General features: G+C 50.0%; 1 protein-coding gene across 7 annotated transcripts in view; it reads left to right on the top strand.

The window, feature by feature from the left end:
* The first annotated feature begins 2,728 nt into the window (after window positions 1-2,728).
* DLGAP4 (DLG associated protein 4) overlaps window positions 2,729-24,912 on the top strand; it is a 170,022-nt gene continuing 147,838 nt past the window's right edge. For 3 of the 7 annotated variants that reach the window (XM_012455071.3, XM_012455070.2, XM_021665845.2), the window contains exons 1-2: window positions 5,638-5,964; window positions 8,119-8,349. The gene's annotated coding sequence lies outside the window, so the exon portion shown is untranslated. Of the gene's footprint in view, window positions 3,357-5,625; window positions 5,965-8,118; window positions 8,350-24,912 lie in introns of those variants that run through there. The other 4 variants (XM_021665844.2, XM_021665846.2, XM_021665843.2 and 1 more) reach the window with 4 other exon arrangements.

Below are 24,912 nucleotides of genomic sequence, written 5' to 3' on the forward strand. Positions count from 1 at the left end.
TTATCTTAAGCCCTGATCCTTCCACAGGGGCTTCTGAGCATTAGGGGAGAGAGCTGGGGCTCTGCAGTCTGACCCAGAGTTCAAATCCCTGCTTAGCCATTTACTTGCTGTGTAGCCTGAGGCAAAGGAACTTCCTTCTCCTCCCTGAGGCTCAGTGTCCTCACCTGCAGTCCACACAGAGCTGTGGATTCAAGGAGAAAGCTAGGTAAAGGGCTTCCCAGTTGGTACTGTGTGCAAGGACCTGCTATGAGGCACAGAGCGGTGTTCCTAGAGCTGTGAGAGACTGCACGGGCTGTTCCTATCAGAACATTCCTGGAGGGGATACCTCCCAGGCCCTTGCAGCTTGGAGCCACTGCCCATGCTTCTCAAAATGAGGGCAAAGCATGTTAGGAGTTCATCGGGGCCGGGGGCTGATCTGGAACAGTGGCCAGTGGGTATGACTGGCTTGGGGCAGTTGGTAGGTAAGGGCAAGGCTAGAGCTGGTGAGGCTGGGAGGAAGGGCCGGCCCACTGAATCCTGGGCAGGCACATGTGCCCTCCCTGCATAAAACTCCGTTGTCTACTTGCTGATTGGGGGATAGAATGATATGAACACAAGCGGTCACAGCAGCTTTATACTCCTTGAGCATTTCCCATCTACCAGACACTGTACTAAGAGATACTGAGTGTTTGCATTGGCTCAGCCCTCACAGCAGCCCTTTATAATAGGTATGTTATTATTGCCATTTTTCAGACAGGGAACACTGAGGCCATTCATCCAAGGTCACACAGCTATGAGGCAGTAGAGCTGGGATCTGACCCCAGGCTGTTTAGCTCCTCAGAGTCCATGCTGGGATGAAGTCCAACTCCTGACCCGGTCCTGCAGGCCCTGCGGAGCCAGCCTCAGTTGCCCTTTCCACCCTCGTCTCCATCGTTCCCCACCTTCTTCTGGTCAAGTTCTCAGACATCCCAGGTGTCTCCCTCCAACATCTGTGCCCTTACTCACCCTTCGATGTAGATGCCACTCCTGGTCCCCTCCACCCTCTGCAGATTCCTGTTCACCTGCCAGTACCCCATTCTGGTATGTGAGCATCTCCAGGCTGAAAACGAGTCTAAGTCATTTTTATGTCATAAAGTCCTGTCATGGCTTGGGGCATTGGGGCCATGGTGAATTGTGGGTGGCGGCTTGGTGGGTGGGTGATGAGTAGCTGGAAGGGTGGGAGGAGTGGATGAAGGGTGAACCAAGGGGCGGTGGACAGACTGGGGGAGGAATGCATGGATGGTGCACGCTGCAGTGCCCTGAGGGGGATGGGGCCTGAGCAGAGCATGGGGGTGGGCATGGGGAGGGATGGGAGCACGGAGGGGTCTAGGGTGATGCCTACTTTTCTAGCTTGGAGACTTGAGTGGATCATGGTGTCATCAGGGAGGAGTGGGTTTAGGGGAGAAAGGGATGAGGTCCCTTTTGGACGTGGGGTTGTGAGGAGCCAAGGGTTCAGGTGGCCGCTGGGGAGATGAGCCTCAGGTTCAGAGGCAACGCTGGGCTGCACAGAGAGACTCGGGAGGTCAGTATGGGTTGTGATTTGAGTCATGGGGGCCAATGGGGTCACCGCCTGGGGGCTGGGTGAGAAGGACTCAGAACAGAGGAACAGCCACATCTCAGAGCCAGCAGGGGAGGGGGGAAGAATTATAGTCCCAGAGATAGAAAAGCCAGGAGTGTCAGAGCAATGGAAGAGGCTTGCGGAGAGGAGAAAGAAGGTGTGGGGGGTGAGAGAAGCCCCTAGGGCATGAGGGAACTCCGTCAGTGCTATTTTAAAAAACTATTTTTCCATTTCAGTTCAACTTCACAAATATTCACAAATATTTATTGAGCTAAAATGTTCTATGTAAATCCATTTTGTAAATTAAATTTTTATACAACAAATACCATTTTAACTGGGCCTGGGGTGGCAAGGTTTGGGAGACCATTCATTATCTAAGAAGCCCTGAGTTGAATTCTTTTGAAAAGCCTTGTTTGGTTTGTTTTTTGAGTCAGCAAGGATTTTGGCTTCTCAGGCTTGCAGAGTGAGGCGTTCATTTGTTCCACATGCGTTTTGAAAAGATCCTTCTGGCTGCTGCAGAGAAGATGGGCCAGGGAGGCCACTGGGCACCTAGGGAGGAAGCTGGTGCAATGTCTGAATGAGAGATGGTGCTGACCCGGACGAGGGCGACTCTGGGGGTTCAAGGAGAGGGGATCTGAGGGATGTGTAGGAGGTTTTTTAAAAAGATAGGACACAGCCAGGCATGATGGCTCACACCTGTAATGCCAGCATTTTGGGAGGCTGAGGCAGGTGGATCACTTGAGGTTAGGAGTTTGAGACCAGTCTGGCCAATATGATGAAACCCCATCTCTACCAAAAATACAAAAAAATTATTAGCAGGATGTAGTGGTGTGTTCCTGTAGTCCCATCTACTTGGGAGGGTAAGGCAGGAGAATCACTTGAACCCAGGAGGCAAAGGTTTCAGTGAGCCAAGATTATGCCACTGCACTCCAGCCTGGGCAACAGAGCAAGACTCTGTCTCAAAAAATAAATAAATATATATATATATATATATGACATTGCCAGGTGCAGTGGCTCACACCTGTAATCCCGGCACTTTGGGAGGCCGAGGCGGGGCAGATCACCTGAGGACAGGAGTTCAAAAGCAACCTGGCCAACATGGCAAAACTCCATCTCTACAAAAAATACAAAAAGTATTCTACTTGGGAGGCTGAGGCACGAGAATTGCTTGAACCTGAGGGGCAGAGATTGCAGTGAGCCAAGATTGCACCACTGTATTCCAGCCTGGGTGACAGAGTGAGAATCTGTCCCCAAAAAAAAGAAAAAAAGATAGGACAGAGTCTTGGGCTTTACTTCTGGGTGAAAGAGATGGAGGTATAGAAGCCTCCTGGCTTCTTGGTCACCCCGTGACCAGGTTAGATGATACTGGGCTGAGTGCAGAGTCTCCAGGGAAGGACACAGACTGGGTCCTGGATACACTGAGCACACAGTGTCTGTCCACAAGATGGCCAGCAGAGCTGCTGCAGGAATTTGGAGCTCAGAGGTATGAGCTGGGCTGGAGAGAGAAAAGTCACATCTGTGACTGGGAAGGAGGGAATACCTAGAGCTCATGACAATTGGTCAAGAAACATTTCCAGCGTTTGAAAATATTTGTTGAATGTCCCAGATACTCGGGAGGCTGAGGCAGGAGAATCGCTTGAACCCGGAAGGCAGAGGTTGCAGTGAGCTGAGATCACGCCAGTGCACTCCAGCCTGGGCAACAAGAGCGAAACTCCATCTGAAAAAAAAAAAAGAAAATATTTGTTGAATGAAGTATTCATGCAGCTCCTCCATGTGCCAGGTACAGTGTGTGGCAGTGCCCCTCGGGGCTGACACTTTAGTGAGAGGAGCAGGAAATGATCAGGATAAATTATGCAGTTACATGGCCTGTTGTATAATGATATGGGCTCAGAAGAACAGGAAAGCAGGCAGGGACAGGCCCAGAGCATGTGCTGTGGAGGGCTGGGGAGTGAAGCAGACATACAGGTTACACTCACTGAATTCATTTGAGCCTCACAACCTTCTTCTATGAAGAAGGTGCTATAACTACCCCCATTTTAGAGATGAGCAGCTGAGTTGCAGAGAAGATATTTGCCCAAGGTCATGCAGCTACGTAACTAGTAGAGCCTGGATTTTTACCTGGAGTTCATACTTTCAAGTTGAGTCCTCCCACCATGCTAAAACCACCTCTCCTTGACAAGGCCAGGTCTCAGCAAAGATTCTGAAGGAAGTGAGAGGGTAAAGTTCACAGACATCTGGACACAATCAACATTCCAGGCAGAACGAGAGCACGTGCAAAGGCCCTGAGTCAGGCATGTGCCTGGTATATTTGAGGAACAGCCCAAAGGCCAGCATAGCTGGGGCAAAAGGAGCAGGCGGAGGAGAGACTTGGAGGTGGCACAGGGTTGCCAGCTTTTACTCAGGGTGAAGCGAGGCCATGGGGAGTATGGAGCAGAGGAGGAGCAAGTTCTGACTTAAGGTCCAACCTGATTCCTCTGGCTTCTGTGCTGGGAGCAAGGGCAGAAGCAGGACACCAGAGAGGGCATGAACAATCTGGGCACAAGGTAACGGTGGCTTGGTCCACAGCAGTGGCAGCAGGGTGGGTGAAGGGGGGCTGCTGGCACTGCTGACAGCTTGCGTATGAGAGGGGAGGGTGGGAGCGGTCTCAAGTCTGGCTTGGGCCTGAGTGGCTGGAAGGACAGAATTCTGTTGACTGAGATGGGGGCAGCTGTGGAAGGAGCCACTTCATAAAGAACTTTCCATGTCCATTTCCCTCTGAATCCCTGGCTACCCTGAGGTAGGTATTGAGACTTGAGGCAGTTCCATGATTTGCCCGGGATCACTCGGCTGGAAGGTAATAGAGCCAGGGCCAGAAGCCAAATGTGCATCTTAGGGTTTGGAATTTTGTCTCATTTATTCAATCAACAAATATTTCAGGAGTACCTCCTTTGTGCCAAGTTGATGGAGAAGGCCACATCAGCCAATGATCATGGCAATGGTTACCTCACATCTGCATGAGCAGTGGTGAGGAGAAGCTGAAGGAGCCCTAGGAGCCAATAACGGGCAGGAGGGGAGGGTGCTGGGGGGCCAGGGAAGGCTTCCTGGAGGAGGAGAATATGACATACAGGGACCACAAAGGACCACAGGTTCCCAGAGGACGACTGTCCATTGGGAAGTTGCAGAATCTTTTGTTTTGTTTTGTTTAAGTGTTAATAATTGAGATATAGAAGCTAAGTCTGGTGGCACATGCTTGTAGTCCCAGCTACTCAGGAGGCCAAAGTGGCAGGATCCTTTGAGGCCAGGAGTTCAAGAGAAGCCTGGGCAACATAATGAGACATCCATCTCTACAAAAGTTAAAAAACTAGCAGCCATAAAAAAGGATGAGTTCATGTCCTTTGCAGGGACGTGGATGAAGCTGAAAACCATCATTCTTAGCAAACTAACACAAGAACAGAAAACCAAATGCCACATATTCTCACTCATAAGTAGGAGTTGAACAATGAGAACACATGGACACAGGGAGGAGAACATCACATACCGGGGCCTGTCAGCAGGAGAGGGGCTAGGGGAGTTTCAGCATTAGGAGAAATATCTAATGTAGATGATAGGTTGATGGGTGCAGCAAACCACCATGACACGTGTATACCTAGGTAACAAACCTGTATGTTCTGCACATGTATCTCAGAACTTAAAGTATAAAAAAAAAAAGTTTAAAAACTAGCTGGGTGTGGTGGCTCACGCTGTAGTCCCAACTACTTTTGAGGCTGAGGTGGGAGGATCTCTTAAGCCCAAGAATTTGAGGCCAGGCCTGGACAAGGTAGTGAGACTCCATCTCTAAAGGAAAAAAAAAAAAAAAGAATTGAGAGATCATGCACAAACCATACAACTCACCCATTTAAAGTGTACAGTTAATGGCTTTTAGTATATTCACAGGGTTGTGTATCTATTACCACAATCCATTTTTGAGCATTTTCATTACCTCCAAAAAGAAATCCCACAGCCCTTAGCTGTCACTGCCTCCCAGTCCCTGTCCCCGCACCAGGAAGCCTGAAGCAGCCCAGATCTACTTTCCTTCTCTACAGTGGCACCTGTTCTGGACATTTCATCGAAATGGAATCATGCAGTGTGTTGTCTTCTGCATCTGGCCTCTTCCACTTAGCATCACGTTTCAAAGTTCATCTGTGCTGGAAGCTGCAGAATCCCAGCCCGGACCCAAGAGACTGTCTGGGGTGCTTCCCGACCATTAGAAAGAAGTGGGGCCAAGCACCCTGGCTCATCATGCCTGTATTTCCAGCACTTTGAGAGGCCAAGAGGCCGAGACGGATGGATCACCTGAGGCCAGGAGTTTGAGACCAGCCTGGGCAATATAACGACATTTCATCTCTGCAAAAAATACAAAAATTAGTCAGGTGTGGTGGTGTGCGCCTGTAGTCCCAGCTACTCAGGAGGCTGAGGCAGGAGGGTCGCTTGAGCCCAGGAGGTCGAGGCTGCAGTGAGCTATGATTGCATCACTGCACGCCAGTCCGGATAACAGAGCAACACTGTCTCAAAAAATAAGAGGAAGGGGGAATCAAGGAGGAGACTTGCTGTTCTGTTAGCAAGGAAGAGGTGGGGAGTTTGAGGAGGTCTCGGGCTCCTAGGCCAGGGCCCTGCCACACCCTGCTGTGCTGTGCACAGCCCGCCACCTCTTTTCCTTCAGCTTTGGGCTCTGGGTGAATTTGGCTAAAAGTGATAACTCGATCAGGAATGAATCTTCTCAAACACTGGTCTTTCCCACCCTGGCAATTTTCACACCTTATAGTGAATCTTGAAATTTTTTGTGCATCTTCAAGAATTTGTTTCTACTGACTCAGAATGTTTTGGAGTTTGTATTTTATTTTCCTGCTCCTTAACACTTTTGTTCAGGTGGCTATGCCTGTTTTCTTGGTTTGGTGATGTTCTCCCTGGGGGAGGCTGCATCGTCCCAGAGTCAGATGCCTGGGTTGAAGGCTCTGCCCTGCCTCCTCCTGGGTGTCTGGTTGTCAAAGCTGTCTGTGCCTTGCATGCTTCCTTTGGAAAATAGAGATGTCATTGTAGGGCAGTGGCAGGAAGGAAGTGAGGTAAAGCCTGTTACAGGCTTGGCACAGAGTAGGTGCCAGAGGTTTGTTTCTTGATCAGATGCTCAGGAGAGATGGCGAGGCCTTTCCAGAGCCCTGAGATAGCGAGGGGAGAAAGCTGAGCCTCCCCTACTGGGGACCACCTTTTTCTCCTCATTCCTCCCATCCCAAGGCGCCTTGGACCTGGACCTCTCCTCCCAGGGCTCAGATGTGGAAAGCCTGAGTTCAAATCCCAACCTACCACTCGGATTCTGTGTCCCCACACCAGCTTGGCTTCCTACTGTGTCTGTTTCTTGACATGTAAAATGGGAGGGCAGAGGGTGGAGGGTGGGAGGAGGGTGTTCCACTGAGGCCTCCAGGACAGCTGGGAGTGGGTATGGAATAGAGGGGCCTTTTTTTCTCCCAGTAGGCCCTGGTTCCTGCTGATTTGCTGGTTTGTGGTCTTTTGTTTTTTGAGACAGTCTCGCTCTGTCACCCAGGCCAGAGTGCAGTGACACCATCTGGGCTCACTGCAATCTCCGCCTCCTGGGAGGTTCAAGCAATTATTCTGCCTCAGCCTCCTGAATAGCTGGGATTACAGGCACACGCCACCATGACCAGCTAATTTTTTTATTTTTGGTAAAGACAGGGTTTCACCATGTTGGCCAGGCTGGTCTCAAACTCATGACCTCAAGTGATCCACCTGCCTTGGCCTCCCAGAGTGCTGGGATTATAGGCGTGAACCACTGCGCCCGCCTGGTTCCTGCTGATTTAAAGATCCAGGCAGGAGCAGTGACAGCTGTTCAGGGGAAGTGGGTGGAGAGGGACACCTGGCTTCCCTCTGCTGTTACACGAGACGTGCCACATGGAGGTGCTGATGCAGTGAAAGACCTCTTAGAAGGGCCTTTATTGGGCCTTCTAAGAGGTCCTTCACTGCATCACCACCTCCCTGTGGCATATACTATGTGCCAGATATTTCACCTGCACTGTCTTCTCAGTCCTCACAGTATCCTTCAGAGGAGGCACTCTTGTTCCCATTTGGCAGGTGGGGAAACTGTGGTTCAGAAAGGGGAAGCTGCCTCCCTGATGTCACCCCACAAGTGAGAGGCTGAGCTGGGATTTGAACTCAGGACTGCATGCCCCTTTTCCAGCTCCCTCCATCTGGGGAAAAGGAGGGAGAAGCAAGACAGGGAAGGATTTGAGCCTTTGGAACCCAGCTTCCCAGCTGCTGTGGGGATTCTGTGGGTGGTGGGAGAGGCATCATAAATATGCATGACATGCAAACACTCCTCTAAAAAAACAATGTGGGTGCCCACATGAGCCGGGATGCCAGGGTGCTCTGGAAAATGTAGTGTTGTATAAACACTTGGGTTTCTGTGACCACTGCTGCATGTCGTCCCCCTCATGTCCGCAGGGCCGGTCCAAGGGTCTCAGGTGGAGGGCTTACCTCCAGCACCTCCTAATCACCATTCCTCCCCATCCCTGCAGGCACCCGTGCCTCCCCCTGCCAGGAACCTTGGGGCCCTGTGTGTGACGAAGACCTGGTGGCCCCCGGGGCACTGGCAGGGCCCCTTTCCCAAGCTGCTTCCCGCCAGCACCTCTGATGGAGTGCCTAGAGGGATGTGTGCGCCAGCCCTCAGTCCAGTGCCCGCTCCTGAGCTGACACCTGCTGGGCCCCGACAGCTTGCCGTGTTTCCTGTGCCCGTAACTCTCTGGTTGGTAAGTAACTGCGTCCACAGGCCTGGGCTCCTCACCAGCCCCCATGCTTGGCACAGTTGGGAAATGCCCAGCCTCACTTCCACTGGCACCCACATGCTGGCAGAGGGACCTCAGTGAGAGTTTGTGTATGTCTGGGCACCATTTATAGTTCAACTGGCCCGTCTTAGCCAGTCCTCCCTACAACCAGGAGGTGGGTGTGGTGATCACACCCATTTTCCAGAGGAATTAGCCTCAGAGAGGGGAAGCCACCTTCCTGGGGTGCACAGCAATCCCAGCTCTGTCCACCTCAAAGCCCAGCTCTTGCCACACCCAAGCAGGTGGGGGCAGGTGGTACACATAGGCTCAGAATGGGAAGGGAGCTGTGAGCTGTGCTGTAGACCATGGAACCTTTAGGACCCCCAGGGCGGCTTGAGGGGAGACCATCAGAGTTCTTGAATCTTGGGGGGCCCTGCATTCCTGCCCCTCTGGCCTATTCTCCCCATGCTCCTCGAGTTCCCACCTTGACAACGAGATGAGGTGCTGGGCCCGCCCTTATCTCTGACCTGTCTTTCTGGGGGTGTGACCACAGTGCCACCACTTCACCATGCTGCTTCCATCTTTTCTTCACCTTCCACCTCCCAAAGCTCTGCTGTCACAACAGTCTAGTTCACAGATGAGGAAACTGTGGCTCAACCAGGCCAAGGGGCTTACACGCAGGCTCACCCAGCCACCACTAAGTACTACATGGGGCCACTGGGGTAGGATCTGCCTCTTTCTCTGGCCTCTGCTCTACAAGGACAAAGAACAGCCACTTCATTCCCCTCTGGCCAACCAGCAGCTGGCCCCATGCCTGGCATACAGTGGGTACCCAGCAAATAACTGTAGAAGGAAGGAAAGAGGGAGAGAAGAAGGGAAGCCTCTCTCACTTCCCTTTACCCAGACAGCAGCAGTATCTGAGAGCCTGCTGGCCTTTTGGCCAGTACCAGTGCCTGCTGCCCCAGATGGCTTGCAGTGAGCCCATGCCCTCAGCAGGGTGGCCAGCCCCTCTGGTCCTGATTTTCTTGTCTGCCAGAGGCTGCTCAGCTTCCCTAATGGGATGGTTATGAGAAGGGAAAAGATTTGTAAATATGTATAATATGCAAATGTCATGGGATCATTTTTTTTAAACCTGTGAATTTCACTACTAGATAATGTATGTAGAAGTGCTTCTATGAGAACAAGGAGCTACATGCTGGGGTGGCGCCAGCCTCATTATGACTAACCATGAAAAGGGCCCCATTAATTAGCCGCCCTCCAACCTGGCTTTTCCGACCCAGCTCCTAGTCTATTGTTGCGGCTGCAGATAGCTGTTGCTTTTGGCTGAGAAGCTGGTGCAGGAAAGGTGATAAGGACAGCTTGGTCCGAGAGCTGTGTCTGTGGGGTTTAATCATTTGCAAATACTCCTTATTGTGCTCAAGAAATGCAAGGGCCTCTCCAGAGACTAAATGTGTAATGAGGACCAGCTGAATAACAGCAAGCATTTCTTGAGCAATTACTATGTGTCTGGCATCGTCCTAAATGCTTTGTGTTTTTCATTATCTCAGTTAAACTCCCCATAATCCTGTGGAAGGTGGAGGGGGAGACTGAGGCAGGGACCTGGGGGTGAGGGCTCATCTGTTAACAGCCCTCCTTTCAGGAGTCGTTCTTGAAAATTACTGCCATCCAGTGCCCACTTCCACCCACTGGGCCAGGCTCTGAGAACGCAGCTGAGCAGACAGCCCCTGGTGTGTGTGGCCCAGTGACGAAGAACGGGATTCCTTGGCATGAGCTGGGTGAGCAGCCGTCAGCATCGCGTGGAAAGATGGAGGCCTGGGCGGCAGTGAGGGAGGTGTTACTGCTGCTATTTTGCTAACAAGCTGGTTATTTAAAGAACAGACGAAGCCGGAGCTGGGAAATGGGATGAGGTGTCTCCAGGGCAGAGGCAGCCAGGAGTGCCAGGTCCTAAGACCTGGGTACCTGGCTGGATCACAGCAGAGTGGCCACACAGTCATTTATTTTTTTCATCCACTTATTAATAATAGTAATGGCAGCCAGGCACAGTGGCTCATGCCTGTAATCCCAACACTTTGGGGGGCCAATGCAAAAGGATTACCTGAGGTCAGGAGTTTGAGACCAGCCTGGCCAACATGGTGAAACCCTGTCTCTACTAAAAATACAAAAATTAGCTAGGCATGGTGGCATACCCCTGTAATCACAGCTACTTAGGAGGCTGAGGCAGGAGAATTGCTTGAGCCTGGGAGATAGAGGTTGCAGTGAGCTGAGATCGTGCCACTGCACTCCAGCCTGGCCAACAGAGCAAGACTCTGTCTCAAAAGAAAAGGAATAGGCTGGGCACAGTGGCTCACACCTGTAATCCCAGCACTTTGGGAGGCTGAAATGGGCAGATCATGAGGTCAGGAGTTTGAGACAAATCTGGCCAACATAGTGAAACCCCATCTCCACTAAAAAAAATACAAAAAATTAGCCGGGTGTGGTGGTGGGCACTGTAATCCCAGCTACTTGGGAGGCTGAGGCAGGAGGATCACGTGAACCCAGGAGGTGGAGGTTGCAGTGAGCTGAGATCGCGCCATTGCACTCCAGCCCGGGCAACAGTGTGAGACTCCGTCTCAATAAATAAATAAAAAGGTAAAATCATAATAGTAATGGCACAATAAAGGCTGGAAAAGGATTGCCTTGGTGGAGAAAAGAAGGCAAAGGATTGGGAGGAGAACCTCAGGGGGTTTCTCAGGGGCCAGCGGTGACCTGGGTGGTGGTTACATAACTATTTCCTTTTGATACTTTATTGCACTAAACATCTTTGTTTTGTGCACTTTTCTCTCTATATCACATATCACAGTAAAAAGGATAAAAACAATTGTAACGATAATATCTAACATTTATTAAGCACTTACTAACAGGCTGTTTGCTAACCATTTTACCTTTTGTCTCCTTGAATCCTCCTGGATTCTCTTATTCTGCCCATTTTACAGAGGAGGAAAGTGAGGCTTGGAGAGGTAAAGTTACTTGTCATGCTGCCCAAGAGCGAAGGAAGTGAGATGAGAAACCAGACTGACTCAAGCCCCATGTGCAAGGATCAGGGGCCAGGAAGTTCCCCGCAAAGGGTCAGGGGCTCCTCCATTTGTGCCTCAGACATGTCTGTGCCTCTTGAATTTTTAAGGCTTGGGAGGCCAGGCAGGTGTGTGCAGTCATAGGTAGCAGATGATGGGCCTGGGAGTCGCCAAGGGGTCAGAACAGAGAATTTAGCTGTTTAACAAGTGTCAAAGAACCGGGTGCAATGGCTCATGCCTATAATCCCAGACTTTGGGAGGCTGAGGTTGGAAAAGTTGCTTGAGCCCAGGAGTTCGATTAGCCTGGACATTATAGTGAGACCTCATCTCTACCAAAAAAAACAAAAAACAAAAAAATTAAATGGCTGAGTGTGGTGGCATGTACCTGTAGTCCCAGCTACTTGGGAGGCTGATGTGGGAGGATCACTTGAGCCCAGGAAGCAGAGGTTATAGTGAGCTTAGATTGTACCACTGCACTCCAGCCTGGGTGACAGAGTGAGACCCTGTTTCAAAAAACAAACAAACAAACAAAAAGTTTTAAAGGATAGGAGTGGGACATTCCTAGGGACAGCCCCGGAGGGAAAGCCAAGGCATACTCGGGTCTCATCTAAAGTAATAAAAGAATGAGGTGGGAGAATGGCTTGAGGCCAAGAGTTCAAGACCAGCCTAGGCAACATAGCAAGACCCCCTTCTCCAAAAGAATGAAAAAAATTAGCCAGGCATGGTGATATGTACTGGTAGTCCTAGCTACTCAGGAGGCTGAGGTAGGAGGATTGCTTGACCCCAAAAGTTAGAGGCTGCAGTGAGCTATGATCATGCCACTGTACCTTAGCCTGGGCAACAGAGCAGGACTTTGTCTCTTAATAAATAAATAAATGACATAAAAATTTTTTAAAAGTAAACAGGCCACCCAGGTGAGACAGGGTCAGACCCACCTCTGAACTCACTGGATCGGGAGTGGGGGCAAACAGTAATTTTCTGAGGACCTATTATGTGCTAAGCACATTTGTTACCTTCTTTAATCTTCAGAACAGCTTTGTGAGATTAGCAGTATTGGCCCCATTTTACAGATGAGGGGACTGAGGCCTAAGTCCACACAGCCAGTGGGTAGTGGAGTTGCTCTGCCAGACTCCAGCACTTTGTATCATGTGTGTGCAGAAAGCCTTGCTTGGTATGGGGTCCCTGGCAGGGCAGGCATCTGGGCATAGATGCTCCAAGCAGCACATGGCTGGAAGCGAGTTCCAAGGCAGCTCTGTGGGGTCCTGAACTGAGGCTGGGGACATGTCATGGAGCGGGGCATGCTGTGCTGAGAGGGCATCTCTTCATTCATGCGTTCCAAGGACATCTCTTGAGTCTAGTCCCTGCCAGTCCACACCCTTCCTGGAGCACACAGGCTTGGGGAGGGACAGATATTATACAGTCATCCAAAGACACAAACAGAATGAGGAGAGGCTCCATTGGCGCAGTGAGGGAAATTAGCATGGTGACATCATGAAGATGAACCGGGTAGGAGACCTGTGTGACATGGCACTGTCCAGGATGGCCCTCTCTAAGGAGATGGCACTTGACCTGAGACCCGAAAGGATGACATGGATCCAGCCATGCTGGACAGTGCTCATATAACATTGTTGCTGTTAGCAGGACAATTGGGGACAATCCATTTGTCCATCACCACAGGACCAGTTAAAGCCATTTTACTGCAGCCACACAGTGGCGCCTGCTGCAGCTGTTAGAAACGGGGCCACGGAGCTAAATTTATTGTTGCATAAAGAACTTCATAGTGTGTCGTAGAGTTTTTTTTTTTTAAAGAGGTTATAAAACAGCATGGGTAGCATTATATCATTTCTGTAAGAATTATGTGTGTTTCTGAAAACTGCACAGTGCTCCTCCTGGGAAGTGGGGGCATGGGTGATCTTTGGTTCTTCTTTCTACTTTTCTAGATTTGGAGTCTTTCCTGAGTTTTAGGACTTGTGGGGAGGAACAGAGGATTTTAGCGTTCCCATGGTCTTGCCTAGGGTACTTCTTCTCTCCTGCTATCCACCTCAATGGGATAAGGCATGGGCTGGGGAATCAGCAGATCTGGGTCATCCCTTTGACTGTGTGAACTTAGAGAAGTCACTTGCCCTCTCTAAGGCTGAGTTTCCTCTTCTGAAAAACAGAGATAAGAATAGCATTGGAGGATTGGCATGGGGCTTAAGTGAATGAAAACATGTGGAGGGCTAGGGCAGTGCCAAGGTTGCATCCCTGATGGCGCTGCTGCCGTGACAACTGTGACTGCCTGAGGTGGCACCTACTGTGTGTCACCATGTTCTGCCAGGGCTCCCAGGCTTACCTCTCCCTCCATCAGTGGGAGTCATACCCAGTTGGGAGACAAGGTCCAGGGTGGTGGTCAGCTTGGCTGGGCACAGGACCAGCTGGACCTCGGGTTAGCACCACCTCACACCCCACCTCCCTCCCCACCACCTCCCTCGCATCTACCACTGAGCATCCTTGCCAGAGACATTGTGATGGGGACACCCTGGCCCAGGATTTGCTTTTTTTTTTGTTTTTTTTTTTACAACTAGTACACCTTCAGATACTACTTTACAGCCACAAAGAGAATCTTAAAGAGAATCTTAAATCTCAGGCAGAACAATGTACGCTATTGTAGTCAAACTCTCGGAATTGTGGAATCTTAGTCATAAATAATCTGGCAAGTGCAAACATATGCATTTTGCAAGTAAGTTCACTGCACCTTTCTTGATTATAGTGATAAATTAGAAACAACCCAATTCTCTATTTATGAGAGTTGGTTAAATAACTTACATCCGGCCAAACAATGGCATTCTCTGCAGCTATAGAAACAGGGCTCTGAATCTCTATTTGTTGACATGGAAACTTGTCCATGGTACCTTGTTGGGGAAAAACAGGAGGTTAAAAATGGGTGTCTGTTGTGTGACATCTTGATTTGGAGTCTTTCCTGAGTGTCAGGATTTGCAGACAGGAACAGGATTATCTACTCATATATCTACTGATTTTTTCACTTTTGTTATGAAAAATGTATATGAATATATGCATGCTCCTGGCTCGGGAGATGCTCAGAAGGTTTATCATTAAACTGTTGATAGTGGCTTCCTCTGGATGGTGAGATATAGGTGAGCTCTATTTTTATTTTTTTCATATCATTCAGAGTTTTTTCCAAGTAAGGTGACAGAAAACCCACCTCAAACTAGTTTAAAGAAAAATGGATTTTATTGACTTGTAACTGTAAAGTTCAGAGGTCTGATGGCTTCAGGCGCAGCTGGATCCGGGGGCTTGGGGGCCACCAGAACCTGATTTTTCTCAGTTTCTCAACTCGGCTGTCTCTGGGTTATTCCCATGTTCTCATTAAACTCTCACGTACAGGTAATAAGATACCTATCCAAAGAAATAAGCAAGAATTTTTCCCCCAATTGCTCAAACTCAAGTCCCAGAACTGAGTCTTGGCCTTGATTGGTCAAATTTGTGGGTTACCCCCAACCCTCAATCAGTTGCTGTTGCTAGGGGGAATTCAGCACTCTGATTGGTAGCCTGGGCTTCTGTATGCTCCCCACCCCAGCTGGGGGTGGAGTCAACACCGCTGGAACCTCAGGAGTGGAGAGTAGAGAAAAGTAGCTTCCCCAAAAGTAAATGTAAGCTATGGCCTAAAGTAGACCAAATAGTGGCCGAACCCAGCAACCCCAACCTCCTGTAATTATCTGAATTTCCCAAAATGCATGATTTTCATAATCAGAAAAACAAAAAAGCACCTATTGAAAGGGGTCCTGGCCAGGTGTGGTGGCTCACGCCTGTAATCTCAGCACTTTGGGAGGCTGAGGCAGGTGGATCACCTGAGGTCAGGAGTTCAAGACCAGCCTGGCCAACATAGTGAAACCCTGTCTCTACTAAAAATACAAAAATAAACCCAGTGTGATGGCCAGCCCTGTAATCCCAGCTATTTGGGTGGCTGAGAATTGCTTGAACGTGGGAGGCGGAGGTTGCGGTGAACCAAGATCATGCCACTACACTACCGCCTGGGTGACAGACTCCGTCTCAAAAAAAAAAAAAAAGAAAAGAAAAGAAAAGAAAAGAGTTCTGAACCCAGATCTTACTTTCAGAAGCTCACTGGGGCAGCCTTAGACTTTCTTGGAGTCAGAACATTGGAATCTCTGAAGTACTGATTTCGCTCAGGAGACATCGACCCACTCTGTCCTTGAAGGGAGCTGTCCTGGCCCTCTAAACGACTGCAGTCTTTGGAGGATGATTTGTCTGAAATGTGAGTGGTGTTAAGGTGGATGTGCATACAGGAGCTGTGGGAAGGAAAAGGCCAGCCTGGGAGCAAGGAAGCCTTCCTGGAGGAGATGATGCCTAAACTGAGAAGCCAAGCAGAGTGCTGGAAGTATGTTATAGGCAAGAAAAACAATGTGTCAAAGGCCCAGAGCATGTGGTGGGGGTGCAGCTATAGGATGAGAGGAGCCAGGCTCAGACCATAGGAGCCTTCAATGCCAGGGTAGAAACTTGGACTTGATCCTGAAGGCAGTGGGGAGCCTTTGGGGGATATTGTGGGATGAGGGAAGTGCCAGTGAGGTCACTCTGTCTTGTGCTGACAGCATAGCCTGGAGGAGTTAGATCGAGGCCCCACATGAGGAAGGAGAAAAAGAACCCAATGGCCCCTCAAGGGAGCCTTAGATATCTACTGGCCTAAATTCCTTCCCACCCTGAGTCAGAATTCCTGTCCTGAGATGCCCAGCCACTGCTTGTATACCTCCAGAGATGGGGAGCTCACTACGCATTTTCTCCACTGCTAGTTAGAAAGCTTCTTCACAAGACGAAGCCCACAATTCTGGTACTGCTCAAGACACTGAGGGCTGTCCCCCAAATGACTGCTGGGAGGGCAGGCAGAAGCCTGCATTTCCAGCTCGGCGGGGGGAGGTCCAAGATTAGGAAGCCCTGGATGTCTGCAAACCCTGCTGGGAGTTTGAATGGAGGGCAAAGAGTCCCATTACCTTGACAATAAAGGAATTTTGGCCTTTAGACACACATCTGCTGCCTCAGTTAACTTTCCAAATGCCCCCTGTGTTTTACACAGAAGGAAACTGAGGCTCAGAGAGGCCAAGCCACCTATGTGACAACACAGAGCAAGTTGGAGGCAGGGCTGGGACATGGACCCAGTCTCTCCACCCTCACCACCTCCATGGCCCTACTCCTCATCTCCTGCCACCCTGCAGGTGGGATCTGGTCGCTTCGTCTACTTGGGTTTGGGCAGCTTTTTTCTGGAAACTCCAGTCATTCCCAGATTATCCCCTGATTCCCTTCTAAATCCTCAAATGTTTTGTGACTGTTCTAACAGCAGCATCTTTTGTTTCTGATATAGCAAAGTTATGACTTGCACAAGCTGTGTTTCATGGGTCATCTCTAACTTTATCATGCCCCACGGTCTTCATTTGGTCATTCATCCCCACACTCCACAGACATTTATCTGTGCCTACCATGTGTCCGGTGCTGCACTAGATGTGGAGCTACAGGGACGAATCAGAGCTGCCCCTGCCCAGGGGAAATTTTCAGTTCAGCCCAGGAGAGAGGCATCTCCATCAGTGATGACAGGTGAGGCATGAGAGATGAGAGGTAAGTGCTGATCACTCAGGGATCTCCAGAGCCAAAGCAGTTGATTCTGTTCCTCTAAGCAGTGTTGAAGGATGAATAGGGATTCTCCATGGAGAAGCAACTGGGAGGGGCTCTGTGAAGATCTCACCTGCCACCTGTTTAGCTGTTAGGCGGGAGGGTGTGAGGGATGGATGTTGGGGAGACACAGGGCTAGAGAGGTAAGCCAAGGCTGGAGCTTAAAAGGCCTCAACTATTGGGCTGGGGTGTTTGAATTTGACCCTTAGGATAAAAGGGAGCCAAAGGCAGGTTAGGTCTGGGTGTTGGAAAGATCCTGGCTTTGTCCAGGAGTTCAAGGCTGCAGTGAGCTATGATCCCACCACTGCACTCCAGCCTGGGTGACAGAGCAACACACACACACTCTCTCTCTCTCTCTCTCTGTGTGTGTGTGTGTGTGTGTGTGTGTGTGTGTGTCTGTGTCTGTGTCTGTCTGTCTGTCTATCTCTGGACAGTGTCTGTTTGATCTGTTGCCCAGGCTGGGAGTCCAGTGGCGTGATAAGGGCTTATTGCAGCCTCTAACTCCTGGGCTCAAGCGATCCTCCTGCCTTGGTTTCCCAAAGTGCTGGGATTACAGGCTTGAGCTACTGTGCCCAGCAGAGACCCTGTCTCTTTAAAAATATATTTTTTTAAATAAACCAAGATCCTGGGCTGGTCTTGGAGGTGACAGTGGGTAGGACAAGACCATGAGGATAGCACAGACGGGTGTTTAGCAGGGAGATTCAACACAAATTGGGGACTGGGTGCTACTCAACAGGAGAGAGAGGATTAGGAAGGCATGGGCTTGGGGCCCTGTGGACTGGTGTTGAGATGAATCCTGGCAAAGCCTGGGTCAGTGTCCCCAGGTGGGGCCCGCAGGGACCTCTTCAGCTTCATGAGACTTAGAGCAGCAGCCTGGTGAGGCCTCCAGGGTCCTGCATCTCTGCTGAATGACTAGGACAAATCTCTTCCCCTTGCAGAGCCTCAGTTTTCTCCTATGTAAAGCTGAGGTGATGAGAGTACCACCCCAGGCATCGTGGAGAAGGTTGGAGGACAGTGTGTTAAGGGAAGGTTCTCCACGGTGCCTAGCACATAGGAAGTGCTTGGTGACTGGAGGCTGTTCTGGTTACCATGGTCCAGGGGCAGAGATGGATGAGAGAGCTGGCTGGCACTGGAGCTCCAGATCCCTGCTTGGGCAGCTGTGTGAAGACCTGGAGTGTGTCACCTGGAGAAGGGAAACCAGAGAGGGGCCTAGCTCCCTGCCTTTCCATCACTTTTGTGGGAGGCAGGGTCTGGGTCTGATACTCACAGGAAAAGCTCCAGGGAAGGAGATCCCAGCTTAGGCTAGGAAAACCTTTTGGATACGAAGAATTCTCTGCAGATGGGCTAGCTTGGGTGGTAGGTAGCAAGCTCTTCATCACTAGGAGTGTTCAAGCAGCAGCTGCACCACAGCTTGGCAGAGAGTCTGTAGAGGATTTGTGATTCAGCTGAGGATCTGAAAGGTCCTTTCCAGCCCAGAGAGTGTCTGATTTCAGGTCCTTCCTTCTCTGAACCTTGGTTTCCTCATCTGTAATATGAGGATAACAGCAGCCCCCATCTTAGAGTTGGTTGCAAAGTTTAAGTGAAATCATCCAAATACAGTGCTTAACCCAGATTTGGCGCATTTCAAGCGCTCAGTGAATGGTGGCTATTATTACTGTGGATGTTGTGCTAGATTCCTAGGCGTGTCACTTCCATCTGAGAGCCTCAGGCGCCTCTGCTCATCAGGGTGCTCCTGCCTGCCTGCCCTTCGGGACCCACTTTCTGCCCTTCTCATTGCCACCATCTCTGTCTCCAGCTCCCCCTTCAACCTCCCTGGGAGGTGGTGGGATTTCCAGACCCTTCTGGGCCCCTTTTAGCTCCCACTTGAGCAAGAGTTGGCAGGTTGGGGCGGCGGATGCCATCCGCCTCCCATATGCTTCCTGCTATTTAGAGGAAAACTCTCCCCGCGTTCCTCCAACCACACGGGCTGACATTTCCAGACAGACGCTGGAATCAGCTCTTCGGGGGATTGGCAGATAAATTTGGCCCAGGCTCTTGGGAAAATCTTCAGCCTTACTGGGGAAGCAGAGCCCAGGCTCAGAGACTTCCGTCCACCCTGCGACTCCTCGGGCCTGGTCCTGCAGGGGGCTGGAGCACTGTTCTACAGCCTTGCTGATTAGGGTAAGTCTTACCAGCCCAGCCTTCCCCCAGGAGATCCCCCCTCCGCTGGGAAGTTGCTGCTTCCAGCCTTTCACTCAGAGGCAGCTGGAGTTGCAAGGGGAAGCTCCTCCCCCCAAGCCAAGACACCTGGGTGTTACCCTTCTCAGCCTGGCAGAGGAGCAGGTTTGGGATGATAGATACCTGAGCTCCAGACCACTTCCTGTCTCTGTGATCTCAGGTGACTCCACCTCTCTGAGCCTCTTTTTCTTCATCTGTAAAATGGGGATAATAATAAGATCTGTTGATTAAAAGCCTTAGGATGGATGGTGCCTGGCATATGCTAAATGCACAACAAATATTAGCCACTATTATTATCATCATCCTTGCTTTCATTATTATTTGGGCTAGAATGGCGCCTAGCACTTAATAGGGGTTCAGTAAATGTGAATGTTTTTTCCCTTCTTCTTTCCTACAGCTGTGGCTGCTCAAAGAATATAGGGGCATTTCAGACTTAGCTCAGGTTGGTGTAACCAGTGGCAGAAATGCAAGAAGAAAGACAAGCAGAGGCTGCCACATTCAGGGTAGAATGTAGACGGCCAGTCCCCCCATACACACACACACACACACACACACACACACACACACACACACACAGGCGCACGCACCTATGTCCCAAAATCTCATTCATCCCATCAGAATCTGGAATTCCCCTCTGCTTGGTTTTGCTGGGCGAAAGGGAAGAGGAAGTCCCGGCAAGGCCCGGGCTCTCTGCGGGCCTGGCTGGAGGCAGAGTCCAGGAGACACTTGGGTGTCAGCCACAGTAGGAGGGTTCGGGGAAGCTGGAGTAGTTCTGTTTGGCTGGAGTAGAAAGTGGGTGGCGGGAAAGCGTAGGAAGCAAGTTTGAGCTTCATTCAGCACCTCCTGATTGAGCTCAAGTACCGGGCCTTGTGCCAGGGACTGGGGAAATGGGTGGAAAAGATGGGCACGCTTCCTGCCCTCAACAAGCTCTGGTTCTGGGACGGAGAGGCAACGGCAAACGTGCCAACGGTAAGCTAGCAACACTCTGTGTTACACTCAAATAGCCCCAGGTGCCGAGAGAGAGGGAGCCACAGGACAGTGGTAGTGGGTACCTGGTGGAGACAGGGTGGTCAGAGAGGGCCTCTTTGTCTCCTCAAGCACACGCTGGAGCTGGCCCTGCGAATGCTGGGTGGGCAAAGTAGCAGGAGGCAGAGGGGGCAGTGAGAACAAAGGTTGGGAAGGTGGCCGGAGCCAGACCCTGGAGGCCTCGAGGGCCAGGCGCCCATGAGAGATGCTCTTGAAGATTATTCTGTGGTGTGTGTGGGACATTGTCGGGGGTAAGAGATGGAACCAGGAGACCTGTCTGCAGAGATGGCTTGAGCATCTGCCGTGCATGCTATTGGAACAGTTGGGGGGATTTCTGGACTAGGGAATGGTGGATGAGCAGAGAGCATCTCACAGGGTCAGGCTCTGAGCAGAATCCTGGGACTCCAGGCACATATGTTTTGAAAGGAGGATCTGGACCTGTGTGTAGCTCAGGTGGGATCTGGTAAGAGAGAAGCATCAGGGAAACTTAGAGCCAGACCTCAGGGTAGTCAGGAAGAGTTTTAGAGGAGAGCTCAGTAGTGGTTGTGGAGAGGGGCTTCCTGGCAGCCTGGGACTGCAGGTGGGAACGATAGCACACAGGTGGAGTGAGCACAGACTTTGGCATTCAACCCAGCAGCCAATTCCAGATCTGCTTACTTGCTGTGTGACTTTGGGAAATTCATTTGACCTCCCTAAGCCTCTCCTGTTATCATAATACAGAATCAGTTAAAATTGCATTTGGCTGCATGTAACAGAAGAAAACAAGTAACATTTGTATAAATACCCAGAAGGCTATTCTTCTCATGTAACAAGAATCTCAGGGCTGTGGCTCATACCTGTAATCCCAGCACTTTGGGAGACCAAGGTGAGAGAATCACTTGAGGTCAAGAATTTGAGACCAACCTGGGCAACATAGTGAGACTCTGTCTCTACAGAAAAGTTTAACAATTAGCTAAGCATGGTGGCAGGCACCTGTAGTTTCAACTGCTCAGGGGACTATGGTGGGAGAATCGTGTGAGCTCAGGAGTTCAAGGAAACAGCAAGCTGTGATCATGCTACTGCATTCCAGCCTGGGCAACACAGCAAGACCCCATCTCTACAAAACATTAAAAATTAGACCAGCCTCGGCAACATGGCAAAACCCCACCTCTACAAAAAATACAAAAAAAAAAAAAAAAATAGCCAGGTGTGGTGGTGTGTGCCTGTAGTCCCAGCTACCTAGGGGGCTGAAATGAGAGGATCACTTGAGCCCAGGAGGTCAAGGCTACAGTGAGCCAAGATGGGACCACTGCACTCCAACCTGGGTCACAAAGTGAGACCCTATCTCAAAAAAATAATAATAATTTAAAAAATAATAATTAGCCAGGCATGGGGCTATAGTCCCAGCTATTTGGGAGGCTAAGGCAGGCCTCTGCCATCCTTAGCATGCATCTTTCATTCTCATGGCTACAAAATGGCTGCTCCACCACCATATGCTGCATCTGAATTTCAGGCAGGAAAAGGAGAGTAAAGCCTCCATGCTTCCCGAGTTTCCTTTTCTTACCAGGAAAACAAAGATTTCCTGGAAGCCTCATTTAGTGGATTTTTGCCTACATCTCTTTTCCCAGATTTGGTCACATGGCCACCCTACCTGCAAGGGAAGCTGATGAAGTGAATATTTCTAACTGGGCCCTTCTGTTAGGTAAAAGGGAAGAATAGCTAGCAGGATAGCTAGCATGATCCACCTCAAAGTACTCACCTCACAGGGAAAGATTCCAAGATATATTTAATGTGCATAAAATAATTGGCAACCTCTCAATAAACAGCGGCTGCCTTTATTCTACTACTCTACCTACATGTATTCATTCATTCATTCATTCAGCAAGCATATATTGTGTTTTGGGCACTGAACACAGTACTGGGCATGACAGTGACAGTTCCTGCCCCTTTGGCACTCACCACAGGTAGGGAAGATGGACAAGGAAACAAATTCACTCTATTTCAATCAGTGTCAAAACAGAGGATTTTTGTCTGTGTTTTCTTACTGCTGTGGTTTCTCCACCTAAAGCAATGGCTGGGACACACTAGGCACAAAATAAATAGTTATCGAATGAATTATATAGTTTAAAAAACACCTACTAGGGGCTTACTACATACAAGATTCTGGATTGGTTAGAGAAAGTGGGTGACACATTGTCCCTCCCTTCAGAAGAAGCAGGGAAAGAAAGTCACTTTGTTGTGGACTTTGAGGTGGGTGCTGGGGACCTAGCAGTGAACAAGAATGTTGAGACTCCTGCCTTCATTGAGGCCCCAGTCTGGGGATAGAGGCACTGGAGGAGTCTAGAGTCCTGAAAACATTCTGTTCAGGTGTCCTGGGTTAGGTCCCTTCCAGTCCTTGGGTTTCCATTTTCTCACCTGTATGACAGGTATGATGGGACCTGGTGGGGCTGTCACTGATGCTGGTGATGATGGTGGCACGTGTTTCATGAGCTCTGCTCTTCTGTATGTGTAGGAGGCTGATACAGAGCTGGGGTGGGGGTTTCTCCTTGCCATGTTAGGAGAGGAGGCAACTGTTGCAGGAATGGGAGTGGGCTGCATCTGAGCCCCTTGGAATCGCATGGGGTCCCAGGAGGGCAAAGAATCTGGGCCCCGCTTCCATCCTTGCCCACCCCAGTATCTGAGTCTGGCAGCTTGTTGACAGCTGGCCAGCTGGGCATCCAGCATCCAGCACTGGATGTTGGCAAGCAGTGAATGGGCTGTGCTGGGTACCTGAAGGTGAGAGATGAGGATGATTGTAATTTTGAGAGGTCTGGAGGTGGAGAAGCAGCCTGGAATTTGAGGGCAGAGATCTGATTTTGTTACTTGGTTGGCTGTGTGACCTTTGAGAGATTTCTTGGCCCATCGGGACCTTGGTTTTCTTTTTCTGAGATAGAGTCTTGCTGTCTCCCAGACTGGAATGCAGTGGGGCAATCAGAGCTTACTGCAGCCTTGAGTACCTGGACTCAAAGAATCCTGCTGCCTTAGCCTCCTGAGTAGTGCCACTGTGCCTGGCTTTTTTTTTTTTTTTTTGTAGAGACTGAGTCCTGCTTTGTTTTACAAACTAGTCTCAAACTTTTGGTCTCAAATAATCCTCCTGCCTCGACTTGGTTTTCTTCTTTTTTTCCTTTTTTTTTTTGAGACAGAGTCTCACTCTGTCGCCTAGGCTGGAGTACAGTGGTGCGATCTCGGCTAACTGCAGCCTCCATCTCTTGGATTCAAGCAATTCTCCTGCCTCAGCCTCCCAAGTAGCTGAGATTACAGGCATGTTCCACCATGTTCAGCTAATTTTTGTATTTTTAGTAGAGACAGGGTTTCACCATGTTGGTCAGACTGGTCTTGAACTCCTGACCTCAAGCAGTCCACCCACTTCAGCCTCCCAAAGTGCTGGGATTACAGGCATGAGCCACTATGCCTGGCCAGCTTGGTTTTCTTATCAGCAAAATGGGTATAATTGTCCTTGTCTTGTCTAACCCTCAATACCTTGACCTAGCACATAGTAGACACTCAACATGAGTAGTGATCATCATTGCCATCATTACATTGTCCTTGTTGGGAAGTGGGAACAGTTGTTTACCAAGCCCTTATTATGTGCCATGCTTGGTGCTGGTCACACCATCTCATTGCATCACAACTCTGAGGAGGTGTCCTTCCCATGTATCAGAGGACACTGGTGATCGATTGTGTCCCATCTTCCCTTCAGCCACTGTAGAAGGACTGAGTTGCTGGCTCTGGTGGGGTCTCCACTGAACTAAAGTCCTGAGGGTCCTTAAAGAAGGGCTCAAGACAGCTCCAGCTGTTTGCTTTGAGACCATGTGGGCAACCAGTGATGTCAAAGAGGTGGTCAGGGCAGGAATAAATCTAGCCCTCATCAAATGGGTGAGGAGCCAATAAAAGATGGCCTCAGGGATGATTGATGGAGTGGGACAGGCTGAAGGATCATAACTTCTTCTCCTTATTCACTTTCTTGAGAACAGGGCCACAAGGTGAGATGAAGTGGCATTAGGCCTGTCCCTTGCTGCTGCACTTTGCTGTGACACTGTATCCAGTGACTGTCCCCACTTGTGTCTGAAATGAAGCCAGTAGGTGAAAAAAAAAGGAGGGGGGAAGGTTTGGGAGGCTCTCTTGGCCTAGGGAGGTGTGTTTTCATAGTCAAGAACCTCCAGAAAGCCTTCCTGAGCTACCCCAATCCAGGGAACTTCACTGGGTGAGAAACACGCCGGAAAACTGGCCCCTGGAGTAAAAGACATGCAAATAGAAATAGAACTGGAAGTAGCTTCTCGAGGTCTTAGTAATTGTAAGGCAGGTAAGTAGCTAGAAAAAAAAAAAGAAGAAGAAGGTTTCATTGCCACTTCAGGATGAGAGAAGGGGATTTTTGACACTTTGACCTTTGAGCTGTGCTCTTTGGGGTACAGGGCACTCATTTGCCTCTGTCCTTGGTGCTGATGTCAGGGGCGTTGTCCGTGGTGCTGAAGATAGAGTACGGATTTGAACCGTTCCCAACGCCTGGGGGTACTGTGCTCGGTTCTGTCTTCAAAGAGCTTTCATGAATCATTTGCAGGAC

The sequence above is a fragment of the Aotus nancymaae genome, unplaced genomic scaffold, assembly GCF_030222135.1.
Source record: "Aotus nancymaae isolate 86718 unplaced genomic scaffold, 86718_ANA_hifiasm-v0.15.2.pri h1tg000029l, whole genome shotgun sequence".
In the NCBI taxonomy this organism is placed as follows: Eukaryota; Metazoa; Chordata; class Mammalia; order Primates; family Aotidae; genus Aotus; species Aotus nancymaae.